This window comes from Bicyclus anynana, chromosome 18 (assembly GCF_947172395.1).
Source record: "Bicyclus anynana chromosome 18, ilBicAnyn1.1, whole genome shotgun sequence".
Lineage (NCBI taxonomy): Eukaryota > Metazoa > Arthropoda > Insecta > Lepidoptera > Nymphalidae > Bicyclus > Bicyclus anynana.
Window position 1 is genome coordinate 4,342,274 of NC_069100.1, and position 20,758 is coordinate 4,363,031.

The window sequence follows — 20,758 nt, forward strand, 5'->3', positions numbered from 1 at the left end:
TACAAAATATAAGACAAATATATTAGTTCAGTTTTTATTGAACTTTTCCGTATTCCGATTTTAATGAAACCTGTAAAATCAATATAATTGTGGCTATTAAATGGAAATACTTGTAAAAATAAGATAAGACTTAATATTATACGGATTGCAAAAGCAATTTAGCAAAAAATATATTTTTTTAATTATTTTCTTCTATAAATTAATGGAAATATTATGTTATTAAATGCAACATATATATAGATAGCAATATGTTATTTCATGCAACCTATAAATAGATAGCAACAAAAACGGGATTGCTTTTTTGTAACTATGTCTTTACTACTCAATTTTAAAAATCGCCTTTATCCTACTAATGATATAAACGCGAAAGTTTGTATGAATGTTTGGATGTTTTTTACTCTTTAACGCCGCAACTACTGAACAGATTTAGTTGAAATTTGGAATGGAAATAGATTTTACTCTGGATTAACACATAAGCTACTTTTTATCCCGAAAAAATCCACGGATTCCCGAGATTTGCGAAAACTTGATGATTATTATGGTATGAACGATTGTTACTCTTTCACGCCTCGGCTACTGAACCGAATCACCTAAAATTTGAAGCAGAGATAGATTACAGTCTGGATTATTACATAGGCTACTTTTTATCTCCGGAAAATCCATGGGTTCCTTCGCATAGAATTCCACGCGGACGAAGTTTTTAAAACAATACTATAGAAAGAAAGTGACAGAGATAAATTTGAATCTTCCACTGTTGAGTTATAAAACATAGTCACAGAATAGCGCCACAGCACGTTTCATCGCTGAATCAGCGTTGAAAGCACCGCTGCGCGTTTAGAGAATACAATAACTGTACAAAAAGACCAAATCGAAAGTAACATTTCGCGGTTGAAACCTAAATAAGCACTTAATTGTATCCAACGTGAAATAGTAATTTTCGTATATGAGCCGACAATAAGGCGAAAGTAACAATGGTTAGTGAAAGCATGAAAAAGGTTAATTCCCACGTGCCAAGTGTGTTTAATGTTACAATCGAGTTGTTAGATGGTAGGGGTGATTAACTCGAATTAGGTACTATAACTACCAGTGGTGTGCACAAGGTTCTTAACTAGGGTAGATACCATACGTACGTTGTACGTACAAAATGGAAAATTCCTTCTCCAGTAAAGGTTCGTAATATTCACTGCGTTTATGCATCTAGGAAGTGCACGCTACTGATACGGATAGACGGCCGGATGAGCCGTGACAGCCCAGTGGATATGACCTCTGTCTCCGATTTCGGAGGGTGTGGGTTCGAATCCGGTCAGGGGGATGCACCTCCAGTTGTGTGCATTTTAAGAAATTAAATATCACGTGTCTCAAACGGCGAAGGAAAACATCGTGAGGAAACCTGCATACCAGAGAAAGCTATTGAGGCTTTTTTATAATAATATAACTATAAATTCCCCCTTACCTTACCTAACCTTATCAGCCGATAGCCGTCCACTGCTGGACATAGGCCTCTTACATGGACCTCCAAGCACAACAGTCTCGAGCCGCCAGCATCCAGCGGCTTCCTGCAACCCGCTTAATATCTTCGGTCCATCTAGTGGGATGACCGACACTGCGCTTTCCGGTGCGTGATCGCCATTCCAGCACCTTGGGACCCAACGTCCATCGGCTCTGCGAACTATGTGGCCTGCCCATAGTCACTTCAGCTTCGCTACTCGCTGAGCTATGTCAGTGACTTTGGTTCGTCTGCAGATCTCAAAAACACTAAGCAAAGCTCGCTCCATCGTCCGCTGAGTGACTTTGAGTCTTCTAATAAGGCCCATAGTCAGCGACCAAGTCTCGGATCCGTAGGTCATCACTGGCAACACGCACTGGTTTCGACTTTCGTCTTCAAGCACTGAAGAATTTCGGACGATAAATTCCCCAGTTACGTTTTATCCCGTATATAAAAAAATAACATATAATAAAGTACGTTAAATATTATCATAACAAAATATTTTGAATAATTATCCAATCGAAATGTATTACTTTACGACACAGTTAATACACACTTGTGTCACATTACATAAATAACGGTATTCAATACCGATATAATATCCCACATCAAGTGCTTCCAAACTTTAATCACATAAAAGCAATGATGTACCATAAAAGGTATAATTTGGGCCACACTTTGGAAAGCACTTCACTTAATAACTCATACACGTAACGTGTTATTTAAATATCTCATTAAAGTACGTGTAATAATCTAGATCGAATATTTTCGGTGTTCAATAATGTAGGGGCATTTAATTTTTGTGAGGAACCCACTAATATTATTGGTTGGCCATTATGAGATAATAAGGGCAGCCACAAAAGAAATACAAGTACGTACAAAAAAAAGTTAAAAAGATTAAAAGGAAGACCTAAAAAAAGATGGCTAGTTAGGACCTGCAAAATATAGAAAAATCTGTATCTGCGTGAGAAAAAAATGCAAGGAATAGAAATGAATGAAGAAAAGTGGTAGAGGAGGCCAAGACCCACCCAAAGGGTTGTAGTGCTGAAGGAAGTAAGTAAGTACAAAAAAAAGTTTGAACATTTTAAAAACGGAGTGCACGTTTATGGCCGGTTTTACCACGTTCTGATGAATGTCGAATAGCTTATTCACGAATTGGGTCTTTCTCATTTTGACGTAACTTAGTTTTGTCTATACGACACTTATCAAAAGGAGGTGACACCATCAATAAACCGTCAAACGTTAATTATTATCTGTAGATTTAATATTTTTGAAAAGTTAAGTTATTTTTATCTTACGCCAAAAGTTGATTGTACTATAAGACTGTATATAATATATATATTTGTAAATATTGTATTACTTTAAAAATATTAAAACTTCGTTATAACGTAATTCTAATGTAATGCTAATCTTTCAATAAAATTAAACTTAGTACAGTGCAACCAAGAAACCAAAATATCTCCTCGTAATTAAGGAAGGCTTATAAAATGCATACTTTGTAACCAACACAAATAAAGGAATTTTATGTTTATCTGTGGATAGATAGATATACTTTATTTGCACACCACAAAGACAAATACAAGTGAAATAAAAACATATTAAGAAGAGATCAGCATACAAAAGGCGGCCTTATCGCTAAGTAGCGATTTATATATTTTATGTCTGTATTTATGTTACAAATCTTTATAATTGACAGCTTCACGTTAAGGAGCCGGAATTAACATCATCGTTATACATCGACTATTCTCGCACTCACACGATACAAACACAGATTCACGACTAATTGGAGGGCAATGGGAATGTCAGTCATGTTTTCAAGATTTAGCTAAATATTCTTTGAAAAATACTGGCAGACATCCGGCTATTTTGGCTATTTTACCCGCGTAGTTAACGTTCCTGTGGGAATACGGGGATAAAATATAGCCTTTGACACTCTCAAATGACTTGGCATACATTGTCTTGGCTTGGCTAGATACAAGAATCTAATAAAAGAATTTTCGAAATCGGTTCGGTACCTACATCCAGAGATTATCTTCTATAACACCACCAACTTCACGTCTTATAATATTAAGTATAGATTATTGGTATATCCAGAGATTATCTCCTCATCACAAACTTCACGTCTTATAATATTAAGATTAAATTAAATATATAATAACAAGATTGTCGTTCGCGAGTAGGCAGCCTTATCGAACTGTAGTACCTGCAACTCGATCCCATGCCCTTGGGCGCACAAAATAAACAACGGTAGCCCCGCACCTGTTGGTCAATTATCCCGACTCAGGGATCCCTTAACTCGTTTTAACTTTTTAATATCTCAGTAGCGTTACTACGAGTTCTGGTTAAAATATGCAATTTTTTTTTTTTCTTTTTTTTTTTATTTATTTATTTATTTATTTATTTATTTATTTGTAACGCCAACAATGACAGCAGAAAACATTATATATAAGTGAGTTACAAAATTCTTGAACTACTGCAGCCATCTTTTACAGGCATTCACAACACTGCAGAGTCCGGTTAAAAACTTAAAGTAAAAGATTAACTTACAATCTAAAATAATTTACCAAAAATTTACAATAAAAAAAAATAATTAAAATGTCAAAATCAAGAAGGTTTACAATGTTAATTAAAATGTCAAAATCAAGAAGGTTTACAATATTAATTAAAATGTCAAAATCAAATAATTGAGTTTAAGAAAGGGATGTCATTAATTAATACATAAGCTAAAATCATAAATTAATATATAAAAATAAACAATAATACAATTAATTAATAAAAATAACAATAATAATAATATTTACAGAAATGATGTCAATTTCCTTTTAAAACTAAACAAGGTGTCCTGAAAGATATCAATTATAGTTATTATTATTGAACACCCTTTGTATTGTGTTGTGCTTAACCGAGTCCCTTACTTGGTTAAACGCTATACTTATATCGAAAAATATATTTGCTGTATTTTGTATTGCTACTAGTAAAGTACTACACTTACGATGTTTAAATCAGATAGGATGTTTGTTTCGCCGACAATAAGTATTACAGCTCCTGTACGTCTGAAATGCGATGATAGGAGATATTTTTGTCTCTCTATTCATCGCAAAGAAAAACAGAGCAATATTTATGCTCTATCTATACCTTGCGATGAGACAACAAGTCAAAATAATTAAAAAAACAAAAAAACCTAGTACGATGTCTACGAGCAGGTTGCCTAACCTGCTCGTACCTAGTCATCCACCTCGCGTATTTTGTATAATAATAATAATAATAATAAAAGCCTTTATTCGCTGACCTTTTACATTTTGACTTATAATTAATACAATTTTTTAAATTCAACTAAAAATAAAATAAAATATAATTTTAGCAACCACTTTGTAGGTCAGGTTGTCCTGCGACATAGGCCTCCCCCGCTTTTTTCCACTCATCTCTGTCTCGAGCTAACCTCCTCCACCCTTTTGGTAAATCATCCTCCCATCTTTTGATTTGACGTCCTTGACGTCTTTTTCCGTTTCGAGGATACCACTCCATTACATCCTTTGTCCATTTTCCTTTATCTGTCCTTATTATATGACCTGCCCAATTCCATTTCAGTTTTCTTATTTTCTGTAGTACATCGCTCACTTTTGTTCTTTTCCTTATTTTTGAAGCTGTCCAACGGTCCCGTAGTTTTATATTCAACATGCTTCTTTCCATACTGCGTTGGCAGACAAGGAGCTTTTGGTTATTTTTGTACGTAGCAGGCCAGGTTTGACATCCATAGGTCAGGCATGGGAGGATTTATTTATTTATTTACGTATTTTGTATAGCGAATAATAAGTAACGTTTTTCTAACTCTAGATTTTTTTTTATATGGCTATGATATTCTATTTTGAAATCCTCTTGATTAGCCCTTGACTTATGGGTATCAACCCATAATGTAATATTCGAAAAAAATATTTTTTTTTCACCTCGTGTCTATAGCGTCTCACAGTCGTTGAGCTATTTTTTGACACTTGAGTTATTAGGACAATTCTAACAATATCTTAATTACGTAATCAATTTAGCGGTTAGAAGATATGAGGTAATATAGAATATTACATACATACATACAAGATACGCGTGAAAAACATAACCCTTCTTGCAGTCGGGTAGAGAGCATCATGTAGTCAAAATAAACACTCTAAAATATATAGAGCTAACCTTGGTGCACATCTTGGGTTACTAAAGTGATCCTGATAGTATCACTAGTTGGTTGAAAGAGTGCTGAATATTCAATCGGATCTATCTAAAACGGAAAAACTATTTAGGCTAATATTGAAAAAGCGTTTTTTGATATTTGGTTCTAGACTTAGGAAGACTTGGAACACAACACAAGGCGGATATGGATGAAATAGTTTGAAATTGTAACACAATGTAGGTAACATATCAAGTAACAATGCTGAGAGAGTTATGCAGAGCTAACCATAAGTTAGTGGGAAATTTCTTAAGGTCGCGTAGCCAGCAGCCAATCTAATACCGTCCTAAATGACATAAAACATATGTTGAAAACGACACCTACCTATGCATATTGTATAAAAATCTAAATATTATATATATTCTTATTTTTTAATAAATCCCTGGCCTAGAACATCATTAAAAAAAAAGTGATCGCCAATCAAACATAACTCGACAGAAAATAACAAATTGGCGACAACGTTCGAGAACCCTTGGTAGTCGACATCAAAGGCAACGTTTTTGTTGCGTCGAGATCGAGGCTCGTTATTTTTATTGTATAAAAAGTTCTCAAGTTACAATCGTGCCCTCAGCCGTCATTCACAGGGCGTCGAGTGGCGTGATGATATAACAGTTCAGTGCAGTATAATCCTTCATAATATCATATGCTGGTGGGCAACGATATTTTATACTATATAGATATGTTACGTATGTAAAGAGTCACAAAGCGGGCGATGGAACGAGCTATGCTAGGAGTATCTCTGCGTGATCGAATCAGAAATGAAGAGATCCGCAGAATGATTAGTCACCGACATAGCTCAACGTGTCGTGAAGCTACGAAGATCCGATGACCTCTGGGGTCCCAAGGTGCTGGAATGGCGGCCCCGCACCAGTAAGCGCAGTGTTGGTCGACCCCCCACCAGGTGAACTGACGACATCAAGCGACTGGCAGGTATTCGCTAGATGTAGGCTGCTCAGGATCGTATTTTTTGGAAGTCCCTTCAAAATCACCACAGAAGGTGATCTGAATTTAGCTACACAGCGCATACATGCACAATTTCATTATAGTAAGTATAAAAATTTAGACTAACAGCAATGAGTGACTAACGAGTAAATAACCCTACTAATATTATAAACGCGAAAGTTTGTATGGATGTTTGGATGTTTGTTACTCTTTAACGCCGCTACTACTGAAGCAATTTGGGTGAAATTTAGAATGGAGATAGAGTTTACTCTGGCTCTTTTAACACATAGGCTACTTTTTATCCCGAAAAGTCCATGGTTCCCCGAGATTTGCGAAAACTGATAATTTTGATGACATGAACGTTTGTTACTCTTTCACGCCTCGACTACTGAATCGAATAAGCTGAAATTTGGTATCAAGATATATTACAGTCTGTATTAACATATAGGCTACTTTTTATCCCGGAAAAATCCATAGTCCCCGAGGGATTTGTGAAAAACTAAATTCCACGCGGACGAATTTGCGGACGTTCGCTAGTAGGTTATTAATAAAGACCAAATTGGTGAATAGGCCAGCTGCACCTATCTACACAGACGTTTTCGTGATTACGAGTCACTTAGTCACTTAGTCACTTAGTTATAAAAAAGTTAGCTGACAAAAAATCTTAGTAAAAGAAATCTTTTAATAGTGTGAGAGCCACGAACTAAATACGTGACACAAAATTATTGGGCCAAAGGATATTGTTGACAATGCCTATACTGAGGTTCGTCGTATTCATTTGATGAATAAAGTGGAACAGAAATTTCACATTCATTGAACTTGTATTCCATTATCGGTTTCACGATTTTTGGAATGAGGTTTAACAACTCGTGAGCTTTGAGATACGAGCTTTATTCATTAGTTTTTGTTTAACCTTTTGGGCAATATTTTGTTTGGTACATACCAAACAGAATTACAGAATTTAAAGCCAGATTCAAAGGTTTCGGGTGCTATTAAAAGCGCATGTGGCTTAACCCACTAATTACTTGCTCGTTTCATTAATTACTTAGTTATTCACAAGTTTTTAGGAAAATATAAAATACTAGTAAAATAATAGACATCGCGCGGTTTACACCGCGTGGTTCCCGTTCCCGTAGGGATACGGGGATAAAATGTAGCCTTCCTCAATAAATGGGTTATCTAACACTGAAAGAATTTTTCAAATCGGACCAGTAGTTCCAGAGATTAGCGCGTTCAATCAAACAAACAAATAAACAAACTCTTCAGCTTTATAATATTAGTATAGATTTTGTTTAACCTTTTGGGCAATATTTTGTTTGGTACATACCAAACAGTATTAAATTAAAGTCAGATTCAAAGGTTTCGGATGCTATTAAAAGCGCATGTGGCTTAACCCACTAATTACTTGCTCGTTTCATTAATTAGTTACTTATTTCATTCACTAGTTTTTAGAAAAATATAAAATACTAGTAGACGCCGCGCGGTTTACACCGCGTGGTTCCCGTTTCCGTAGGGATATGGGAATAAAATGTAGCCTATAGCCTTCCTCGATAAATGGGCTATCTAACACTGAAAGAATTTTTCAAATCGGACCAGTAGTTCCAGAGATTAGCGCGTTCAATCAAACAAACAAACAAACTCTTCAGCTTTATAATATTAGTATAGATTCTTAAATCATGTAAGCAATACTGCTTGGTGGCAGTAAGTACAGAGAATAATATCATCATCATTATTAACAACCCATATTCGACTCACTGTTGAGCACGAGTCTCCTCTCAAAATTACTACGCTACACAATGCGAATTCGAATGCTAAACACATCGATAGATTTTAGTAAGCGAAATGGCGGATAGATAAGTTATTGAAACCGGCTGTTAGAGAATTAGGAAAATTCTCAGTATACTGGTTTCCTCACGATGTTTTTCCTTCACTGTTTGAGACGTGTGATATTTAATTTCTTAAAATGCAAATAACTGAAATTTGGAGATGCATATTCCGGGCTGGATTCGAACTTACGCCCACCGAATTGAAGGCAGCAGTCATGCCCACTGGACTATCCAAGCACTTAGTATAAGAGAAAAATATACAAGGTTATAAATAGGTACACAGTTTCAGAATAGCGCCACAGCTTTTAGTCTAGATAACCGCAATATAAACTAGCGATTAAACGTACAAAGGGATTATGCACCACTGAAAACAATAGTAACAAAATGTTAACAGTTATTGATTTATATTTCCTTATTATACATTTAGTATCATTTCCTGATAGTAAATGTGTATAACCGATTTACACCCAGTTCCTGTGAGCCTGATTACAGTTTATTTATGTACATTAAACTCATTTGTACAGTGTAGCTGTTAAAGTTAACATGGGACCATTAAAACTACGATTATGTTGCCTAGGATCTTGATCATAATTTTATTACTTAATCCTTTTATCTATCGATCTACTCTCTACTTACTTTTTACTCGTATTTAGTTCAAAATAAATAATACATAATTTTTTAGTCTTAGTCTTAAAAATGCTTTTCAAATAATTCTCTAAGTTATTAGTAACTACCATATGACGGCAAAGATTCTGTTTTCTTTTCCAAAAAATATTCACCATTTTCAATTTACCATTTTTTATGTTTTCTATATTATGCAAATAAAAGTGGAGCCGATTACTTAGATTAATATCAGTCATTTAAATATAATCTTCTTATCAATAGTAAAAAATATTAATGACTGAGTTAACTTCACTAATAATAAATAGTAACAATATCTAAAATTGTAAAATTACTCCTCATACAATATGATTAACAGATTAATGATAATAAACAGGCCAATTAGATAATTAATGATTAGAACATTGATCGACGTTTCAGAAACTGTTGTCAACTACCCAGTAGAACGGTAACAGAACTTTTACGATTATAAGCTAGTTAAAATCTGTCATAAAATTGATTTGATTACTGCAAATTAATGTTACCAAAACAATTTTCTTGCTTTGCTTTCAATCTATATTATCCAATACGTATTGTAAACTATTACGTATGGTATGATACGAAACCTGAGTTTTTATGTTTTTTTTTTTATCTTTTTCTATCGGGAATAGTAAGCATTGAAATGCAATTTCAAAGAATCTTCATTATCAAGTTTCTGGGTGAATATAAAGACAGATTATAAGTAGAAGCACTGAAACATTTACTGCTTCTTTCAACCACATATCTATGTGAAAAGTATTCTCTACTCTTGTATATACAAAAAACAAATACAGAAACAGTTTACAAGTAGAATCTGATTTGAGATTATAACTTAGAAGCAACGTCAACCCGAATATCACTGATTTAGTTGCAAAAAAGCAACACCAACCTTCAACTTAAACTTTTTTCATATTTTTCATCGTAAACAGATAAAGTACACTATTTTGTATCTGTAATAATTAAAATAAATACCTAATTAAATTGTTTTTAATGTTTATTTTATTAGTGAAAACTGTGCTTGATTTCCTAGGGGTCCGTGGTTGAGAAAGGTTGGGAAACGCTGGTTTAGAAGTTAAAAGTTTTGTGATTGTGTGTGTGTAAAGTAATTCACAAACTTTAACGTATACGAAATTGAGATTCTATGTAACAAATGTCATCCGGTGCCTACTGACAACCCTTTGTGGATATCATACAGTAGATAGATGACATTTCTCAGTTGATTTGATGTCTATTTTAATAGGTTGTTAATCAAGACCAAAATAGTAAGCAGGCCAGCTGGTCTGTCATCATCCGAAGCTAAACTTTATTCACTTTCTGTTTTTGCAATTACAATAATAGGCAGCGAGCTTTTAAAAAAATGCGGAAGAAACACCTAAATAAAATATTACCCTCCGTATTCGGCCGAATTATGTTTATTTTTACGTCCAGCGTCGTATTTACGTGGGTGTTATGGCGGCATCGGTCACGGAAACACGCTAAGCATAAAACCTGGGCCCCCAGAGCCATGACTTTCCGCTAAGTTCGGTTTTTACGACGGAAACTGCTTGTTCACGCTGTATAGCTAACAACTCCTCGATATTATGGTGTATGAATTACAAAACCATGGAGAATACGATTTTTTCAATAGCTATTCTATTTCTTTTCTTATCAAGCTTCGATTAAATAAATATAAGTAGTGTATCATCGCAGTGTTGGTCGACCCCCATTAGGTGAACCAAGGACATTAAGCAGGTTGCAGGAAGCCGCTGGATGCTGGTGGCTCGAGACCGTTGTGCTTGGAGGTCCATGCAAGAGGCCTATGTCCAGCTGTGGACGTCTATCGGCTGATAAGGTAAGGTAAGTGTATCATCATTGTAGAGTATGTCAAACTGAAGGTAGTTTGACATTAAGTCATTAGCGACAAACCGGGTTAGTTAGACAGTCGTATATCAGACGCCGATAAGAGCGGACGTGTCTCTAGTATTATTGTAAAACTAATCAATGGACACACTGGGGATTTTCATGCTACAACAATATTAATAATAATCATTATCAACCCATATTCGACTCACTGCTGAGCTCGAGTTTCCTCTCAGAATGAGAGGGGTTAGGCCAATAGTCCACCATGCTGGCCCAATGCAGATTTGCAGTCTATTAATGGCTTCTTCAGTTAATAATCTACCACCATTTAAGAAAGTTCATTAATTTAACGAAATTTTTTGAATGAAATACCTACACAATTTCATTGAAATAATCACTATAATTAGATGATCGTATAAGCAAAAAATCACTAACACACGACAAACCTCGAAACGAAAACACACACACACACGAAAAAAAATATACGATGATAATCAATGTAGTAACCCATTATTTGAATGGTAAACCGAGATACATAATAACCCTGCTAATCCACTGGCGATTCTCGTGGTACAGAGACACTGATCATCATAATCAAGCTATTTTATTGACCTCTTCAGTTAACCGCCTTCCACTTTATAGAAAAGCTGAATTTAGAGCTACACAATCATAATGCTGTATGCCGAATTGAGGATGGTGACGTTTATTTAACTCTATAAGGATCGCTATTATAACAATTATGTTAATGAAAATGACTGGCAGTTTACCATGCTCTCCGAGGTAATAGTACCACTAAAAATATATTGCGAACCTCTTTCTTTTTGAAAATTTATAATTAAAATGTTAACTTATCCTGCCTCAATCATCATCATCATTATCATATCAACCGATGGATGTCCACTGCAAGACATAGATCTTTTGTAGGGACTTCCATCCAGCCAATCTCTGCGACTCGCTTGATGTTGTCTAGTCCACCTGGTGAGGGGTTGACCAATACTGCGTTTTTTAATGCGGAGTCGCCATTCCAGCACCTTGGAACACCAACGTCCATCGAGTTTTCGAACTATGTGCCCCGCCCATTGCCACTTCAGCTTCGCGACTCGCTGAGCTATGTCGGTGACTTTGGTTCTCCTCATTTTTGATTCGATCATTTAGACTCCGATCACAGCTCGTTCCAATAATCCTTCTTCAATACCTAATCCTTACTAATATTATAAATGCGAATGTTTGTTTGCTTATTTCGTTAAGCCACTACACCGATTTTACAAATTATCTTTCACCAATGGAAAGCTATATTACCAGCTATTAATACTGGTTATATTTTATCACCGTGTTCTCTTATTCAGAGAAAATCTGTTTCACGATATGTATTCGGTAGGCTTTACATACGTGCCACCATTACTCTGACCCTATTGTTTTATTGTGTGTGTAGGAAAAAACACGATTTGTGTAACATAGTTGTAGATCCTTTTCAAATAGTATATTACAACTTAGTATTTATATAAAAAGTAAGTGGCAATGATATTCAATACTGTTAGATGTGTTACTAGCAAATGAGGCACTCAAAAGAGGAAATTTATACAAAACTCAATGTTAGTTGTGGTCAACAACGAACGTTATTTAAACAAGTAATACCTAAATATCGCCTACTATGTCGAGTTGTGTATTCAGGAAGTGTAAAAACTATATAAACATAAATATATAATGGAATTAAAGACAAAATTGTGCTCAGTGCTGTAGCCTATTATTCGGATTACTTTTTGCTGTGATTTTGTAGGATGTAACCTATCTATAGTATAAAATCATCATTGGTCCCCGGATGATTCCCGGAAATAAACCTTTACAAGATATATTTGTATCGTTCCGGTATAAAGAAACCATCATTGGTATGGGTAGGAGAAAATTATAAACCTACCAAATAAACCCATTACCATCTTCGATTGCAACGTCACTGACCATCAAGTGAGATCGAAGTCAACTAACTTAACATTGAAAAAAAATTAAAATGCCTTCTATACAAGTTATTTTGACCTTCAGGCCCAATATTTCGTCAGCAAAGAAAACCGTAATACAACTCATTTTATTATCGCCGCGTTGCAACGACTTGCGGTACGGACGGCATCATAGATGTTACATCCACATCTCTTGTTGTGTAATTCTTTATGGGTTACTTGGGATAGGCGGGGAGAGTGACTTGAGTGGAAAAGGGGAGTGTTGATATCAGTCAAAGGATCCTTTAACCCTACACACATCGTTCACAAGTGCGTGACTCCACACAAGGTCATTCTCTGCCATTCTAGGGTCTTGGTTTGGTTACAGTTTGATTTGTTAATTAAGTTGTCCTGACAAGTGTTGTGAATCATAACCTTTGTTCGACATTAGATTTCTTATATTTGTAATCACTTTTGAGTCCTTTAATAATTTCCAATATGAATTCAATTACATAACAACTGTTTAGTTTATTCCATCGAGTACAATATACAATAGGTAACAAAATATAAACATCAGTGTACATAAAGTAAACAAATATACGTTACATCTTAATTAATTACACCACTTAATGAAATGAAATAACTATTAAAAATAAATATCGATTATTGATATCGGTTGCCCCGAGGGATTCTGTTGTTGGAAAAAATATTTACCAATATTTTTTTGACCCAGTTTTATTCATAGATGTTGTTTTCTAGAAACCATATCTAGGTGACTGAACTTACTTTTCAGTATTTTATAATATAAAAAAAAACGTCCTCGTCGGTCCAGTTGCCTTATAATAATGTCCCGGATATTATCATTAATACAGTGTTGTAATTAATTTAACACTAACCCATATTGGTGCAGCGTGATGGTTCTAAGCTCCATATCCGCTCTCCTATGAAAAGGTAGTAGCCCTGTTGTAGACAGTTAAAAATGACGTAAGATATAGGGTTGTCGGCGTTTGTCCGACAAGAAAGTAATCCAGTGTCCATATTATTTGCAGGATCTTGCAGGAGCACGGATTGATTGCAAACTAGTTGAACACTACCATTGCTAGACTACATGATACTTGACTGGGAATGTCGATTTAGTGCTCTCTAAGACATTGAGGTGATACAACCTACAACTTTCTAACTCCGGGCTGAGAAACTCTTCGTAGAAAGAAAGGCTCAATATTGCATATCCCGACTCAGAACTCGAACGCAGGACCTCATAATCTAAAGCCACGCTAACCACTGGACCACATGGGCATATCAGTACCGATACTCATATAATGTACGTTTGTCGGTGTTTGTCCGATAAATATAAAATACGTGTCTATCCAGGCTCTATAATTTGCACTACCATGCAGGTCATGCATGTCAGATTAAAACTAGTCGGACAAACACCGACACAAATAAGTCCCAGGTAAGGTAAATTAAGTATAGCATTGAATTTATTATTGTGTTTATTATCGTTTATACTGCAGCGTTAACTTTTAACATAGTAATTACTTGAGCTTGCTTTATCGGTGTTATCACTAATAAGGCTTTATTAACGACACGAATATGGCGTAATATTTACTTATTTACTCAGACCAATTATATTGTATAGGACCTGCCTCGCTAGACGTTACTTTTCTGTCAAAGTATATGATCAACGATCTAATGTGATTATAGAAACTGTCTCAATAGTATCGATGTTAAATAGTTGTAATCGTGTTCGTTGGTTAAAGAGCTCCGTAAAAATACCTTTTTGTGTAATTGAATTGTGTAAAAAACGGGCAAAAACTTCTAGTTTAGTATAAGATATATACTAAATCTAAGCTCGTTTTCTTTAGAAAATGACAGACACTTTTGTTTGTGACTATGAGTGCGATACAGGTCCTTCCATAATTGGTCTGAGACTTGTTTATAAAAAATATTTTTTTACCTACCTACCTACATATAATCGTAATATTTATCAAGTAGCTTTGTTTTTCTATTTAGTGTAGGTACAAGTTTATGCGCGAACATTTAGTGCAGACCTTGAGAGGTTTTACCCGCGTGGTTCCCGTTCCCGTAGGAATACAGGGATAATATATAAATTACATCCCCGTTCCTCTGAGGGATGTAAGATCTTACATCACATGCTTGATCCTTTTCTGGTCATGTGCACCTGTGTTTACGCACACAATAATTGTGCACTATCCTGGCATACTAAAGGCCCAATACAGAGTCATAATTTTCTCGCTATAGACAAGGGGGTATTATAAAGCTTTCACTACGTTGGTGGGTTTAAGTTCTATAAATATCGAAGTTGTCAGGCTTAGTGTGATTATATTTGAATCTGAACTACTCTGTATAAGATTTTATTGTTAATGATCGGGACTGATAGCTACCGTGTTCTCCCAGACACGGGGTATAATAGTCGTACCCACAGATTAATCAATAATATACAGATGGAGCTTACGGAACACGACGATGTCGTACCCGTCACAAATACGAAATTCAAAAACGAATACATCCTCGAGTCAGTAAGACACGAAGCGTTCATCAGTAATTTTCAATAATAGTCAAGAAAAATGGCGTCTTATTTTTTAAACATTTAAAAAACTGTTTACAAAAACTAAAGAAACAAGATGGAGTAATTTTCTATTGGTAATTATTGATTATTATAATAATTTATGTAATTGTTGTTAGTGTTAAATTTTGAAATACAAATTATGAAAAAAGTTTGTATATATGCGGTTGTCAAGGAGACGCGTGACGTTTGTTTTTTTATGGGTTGCACCGGCTTCACACGTTACTTGTAAAGACTCACTCTGGTTACTCAGTGGTCGTACCACAAAATTCTCAACTCACAAAATTCCTAACACACAAAATTCCCAACTCAAAAAACCCAACTCCGCTAAGACACTTCACAGAGAATTAGAAATTGGAAAAGTTTAATCATTCACAGCTGAACCAAGGACTCGAACCGAGGACTTGTGATCCAAAACCACATAGGTATAGCCTATGTGCTTTTGGGTCACAATATGATACCACTGAAGCTAGAAGACAAATACTTAATACTCAAGTAGGAATCTATTTGCAAATCACTCTCTCTCCTGCTTGTCTAATCTCATGATGAGATTGGCCGTAACGGAAATAGATTCGGTAGATCTTACTAATTTATTCAAAATCAATTAAAATTCCATAATTAATGTATCTACACCACATTTATTGCTTGCCCCTTGTAATGAATTATTAATAATGTCCTTGTAATAAACAAGTTTTAATTCAAAGTGTTACCGTTAATACAACTGGTTCAGATTGTCTCCAAACAACATTAAATAAATTCTTAATATCCGTAATATATTTTTAAACATGATAGCCCAGTGGATATGACACGGAGGGCATAGGTTCGAATCCGGTCCGAGCATGCAACTTTTCAGTTAAGTGCATATTAAGAAATGAAATATTACGTGTCTCAAATGCTGAAGTAAAAAACATCGTGAGGAAAACTGCATACCTGAGAGTCTTCTTAATTCTCTACGTGTGTTAATTCTCTTAACCCGCATTGGGCGAGCCTAGTAGACTATTAGCCTGACCCCTCTCATTCTGAGAGGAGACTCGGGCTCGACAGTGAGCCGAATATGGATTGTTAGCAATGATATTATTAATAATGTTCTTGACTCTACAACGACCGTTATCAGATGTTAAATAATAACCAAGAAAGGCTTAACGTGCTCTCCATAGTAAGGAATGTTACTCCGATTTCCTAACTCTGGACCGCAGGCTACGCCACTGATTTCCTCATTTTATATTATTCAGTAAGCATTGGAAGAAAGAAAAGCCCAGGAAATATTTTTATCCCAACCCAGGAAAATTTGGACCGCAGGTTATGCCTCTGACTTCCCAACTCATTTATTATTTATATAGTATATGGAGAAAGAAAAACCCATTAGATATTCTTCATCCCAATCCAAGAACAGATAAACTTCAAAACCTTTTTAACTTTCGAGAGAGCAACCATGTGTTATGTTGTGGATTTTTTAAATGATGCTGGTGATAATGATAGAAAAATCACCATTTTTTTAAAATTTTCTCTGTTTGTCGGATCATCTTAATCTCCGAAACTGCTAATGAGTTTTATATTCAGTTGTGTTATAAAATAAGATGTAAATAGGCCACTTTTTAAATATAAAAAATGTTTTTTAACAATAAATACTAATTGATTATGAATTTAAATTATAAAACAATAAATAATAATCTCAAAGTAAAGTTTATAGTGCCTATAAACTTTACTTTGAGATATAGAGAGATATTAAATAATAAGGATATTGATTCTCCATTGGAAATTAAATAATCCATCCAGATTTAGGAATTCAAGAGTTATAGATTCCATCCATTCTCCAACAGTTTTATGTACGTATAAATATTTTTTTTTAATCACAGCTTTGCTTTTGTTTTCCTGTTCATATAAAGGCAGTCAACACGCCACCAATAAACAAAAAAAAAAATCTACCTTCATATCAAAAAGAGCGAGTTTTCCGCAACCCACAGATATTTTTAAAACAGCATACATAAAAATAGATAACAATGAACAATAATAAAAAAATGCTAAACAATTAACATAGGTCAAATGAAAGAAAATGAAAATACCTCATTAAAAATACAATAAGCTCACCGTCCACAGATTAATATAAAAAATCCATAAAGTTTTCACACACACAAACACTTGGAAAATGTTCCAAATTCAAAATAATTCCAATGTCACTTTTAATTATTTTTTAAAATCGCAAGTCACCAAAGAGTATTTATTCACACAGAAACTTGTGCTAGCGTAAATTGACGTATTTGCGTATTGACACCGCGTGTTGCCGACAGAGTGGCGTACTAAAACGCACATTAACATACCATCACGATGGCGTCTGGCCGGTAACTGAGGGTGTAGAGTAGGCTCCGCTTGCCCCGGCCAGGCTGGAAAAACATAGATTAAGTGAACGCAGAGAGGTCGTAGTATCGATAATATATACCTAGCGTTCTTATAGCAGAATATATTCATATTCGTTAAAGTTTTACAAGTTAGTTTTACAAGTATAATACTGATATCATTATTGATATTTGTAGCTAATTAACTTAGGAGGATAATATGCTTTTGTAAGTTTTATGGTAATTTTGATAATATTGGAAGTATCAAATTGACGTAATAAAATACTGTATAATTTTGATTTAAAAAAAATATGCCTTAAAATGATACAGGTACATACTTATTAAATTCAGTTATAAAAGAATAAAACATCAAAAAATATTTCTTCATTATTTTGTTTAAAAAAAATTATCTATGATAAAAGCATTAATTTATAATCTAATTTAATAAACCATTTAAAGATGCCGCAGCATTAAGGATTTTTATGTTGTCCTAGTCATTTGTTTTATTGTTTAAATGCAAATAAAACAACCAAAACCATATCTATGTATTTTAAAATTAAATAAAAAACGTACCTTTACTTTATTTTACAAAAGTTCTGCAGTATTCAGCTATAATTCACCAATTAGTGTAATTAAGTAATATATTTTCACCATCTTTCGTTTACAAAATTTTTAATCTTTGACTCGACAACGACCTTAATCTGAAATCCCTTTTCAACTCCTCGGGCCTCTCATTATTGATCTCTTTCACTCCTTACCACCGGTGCAATAATGTATTCTTCCCTGTCTAACGTGTGAAAGCTGTCTACATCCATCCCGCTCGCACTCCACTGCAGAGCTTCGAAAACAAGGTAGAGGCGCCCGTACTATCAATGCGAGTGTGTATTAGAAATTTTTCCCTTATATTAGCCACAGTATAGCAGATATATTTCGTTAGCTTATTAGTACACTGGCATTTTCCATTTTGTTTCATATTGAATTTTTCTTGTATGTGTCACAATGTTTTTACGCATATTTTTGAAGCGAATTTTCCGCGTCGAATAAACGGAATGCACGCGGCAATTTTTTTATTGGACATTCCGCTGAAATTCTTTTTTAAGATTATAATAAAACAACGCTACATATAGCAATATTTATTACATATGTAGCATGTATGTGTAATATAAAGTTTTCAGTAAAATCATTTTCCAAGAATACCTAACTGTCACTGGAAATTGAAATTATTGTGTATGATGTTTGATAAAATATTTATCTAAATAAATATATAGCAATGATAGCCGGTGTATATGCACTGTGGATTCGCAGAGCGTAGGTTCGAATCCGGTTCGGGGCAAGCACCTCAAACTTTTCAGTTATGTGCATTTTATGACGAATGTCTCAAACATTGTGAGTGATTTTCTCATTTCTCTGCGAATTCGTATTGGGCCAGCGTGGTGGACAATTAGCCTTACTTTTATGAAAGGAGACTCGTGCTCAACAGTGAGCCGGATATTGATTGTTAATGATGATGACACGAAATATTTGTTGGTCCAGTGGTTACTATGTGGCTTTGGATCATGAAGTCCTGGGTTTGAGTCCTGGTACAAACTATAGTCCATCGGCTCTTTGAACTATGTGGCCTGCCCATTGCCACTTCAGCTTGGCGACTCGTTGAGCTATATCAGTGACTTTGGTTCGTCTGCGGATCTCCTCATTTCTGATTCGATCACGCAGAGATACCCCAAGTATTTCGTCGGACCTGGGTGACGTAGTCGCATGGGATCGTCGGCTTTTCGCGGATAATAGCAAAATAAATAAATTATTATATATTCTTTAGTTAAGGACGAATATCTTCGATCAGTGCGTGTTGCCAGATGACCTACGGATGCGAGACTTGGTCGCTGACTATGGGCCTTATTAGAAGGCTCAAAGTCACTCAGCGGTGGAGCGAGCAATGTTTTGGGTTTCTCTGCGTGATCGAATCAGAAATGAGGAGATCCGCAGATGATGATGAACTTCCGCAAAGTAACGCCTGCTTCTATCCAATACTTAACTAAAGATTATTAACTAACTATGTGAAATAATTTGCCGTCTTTTGTCCGTGCCAGTAATTCACTTGCCATTTTTAGGTTTCGATTTTATTATTATATTTACGTATATATTATATTTATATATTTATTTAATTATTTATATATATAATTACATATAATGTATTGCACCTTCCCGCTCTTTCTTCGCAAGTTCTCTCGTCAGGGGTTGCCTGGAAGAGATTACTTATAGTAATAAGGCCGCCTTTGCATGCTAAGTTTAATTTATGTTTTTAATGTTTCAATTTATAATTGTATTTCTGTATGCAATAAAGTATTTCTTCTTCTTCTTCTTCTTCAAATATTATTAACTAAGTTACCCATCTAACTTCAGTTTAACTAAGTTAGGTGCAAAAACACAGTTAACTGAAGCACTTACAAGCGTAAACGAGGCAGGTGGTCGATTCAGACGGCCATAACCTTAAAATAAATAATAAACAGAAAATTTTTAGGGCCCGCGTTAATTATTTTTCAGAAGCGGTTTCCATGTTTATGATATTATAACTTCAATGTTATGAATATAAAATATAATGAAAGTGTAACTAAATTAACTAAGCGTTTCTTTGTAAATATTAATTTGCTTTTTTATGTTACAAACATACTGTTTGACGGCCTCCATGGTGCTGTAGTGTGCGTGGTGGATTTACAAGACAGAAATCCTGGGTCGAAGTTTTCTTAATTGGCTTCGTAGACGTACCGCCAAGCGTTTTAGCGTCCCGGTACGATGACGGTCCGGAAAGGGGATTTTCATCCTACTCCCAACAAGTTACCCCCTTCCATCTTAGATTGCATCATCACTTACCATCAGGTGAGATTGTAGTCAAGGGCTAACTAAAATGTAAATTGCTTCTATTATTTTAATATATACAACATCTGATTGACTTAATTAATCTAATTAA

At 34.8% G+C, this 20,758-nt stretch overlaps 1 protein-coding gene across 5 annotated transcripts in view; it reads right to left on the bottom strand.

The window, feature by feature from the left end:
* The window catches only part of LOC112050676 (irregular chiasm C-roughest protein), a 156,257-nt gene extending 138,463 nt beyond the window's left edge, over nt 1-17,794 (bottom strand). For 4 of the 5 annotated variants that reach the window (XR_008251687.1, XR_008251686.1, XM_052887157.1 and 1 more), the window contains exon 1: nt 17,524-17,794. The gene's annotated coding sequence lies outside the window, so the exon portion shown is untranslated. The remainder of the gene's footprint in view (nt 1-17,523) is intronic. The other variant, XM_052887155.1, reaches the window with a different exon arrangement.
* Nucleotides 17,795-20,758: the final 2,964 nt, after the last annotated feature.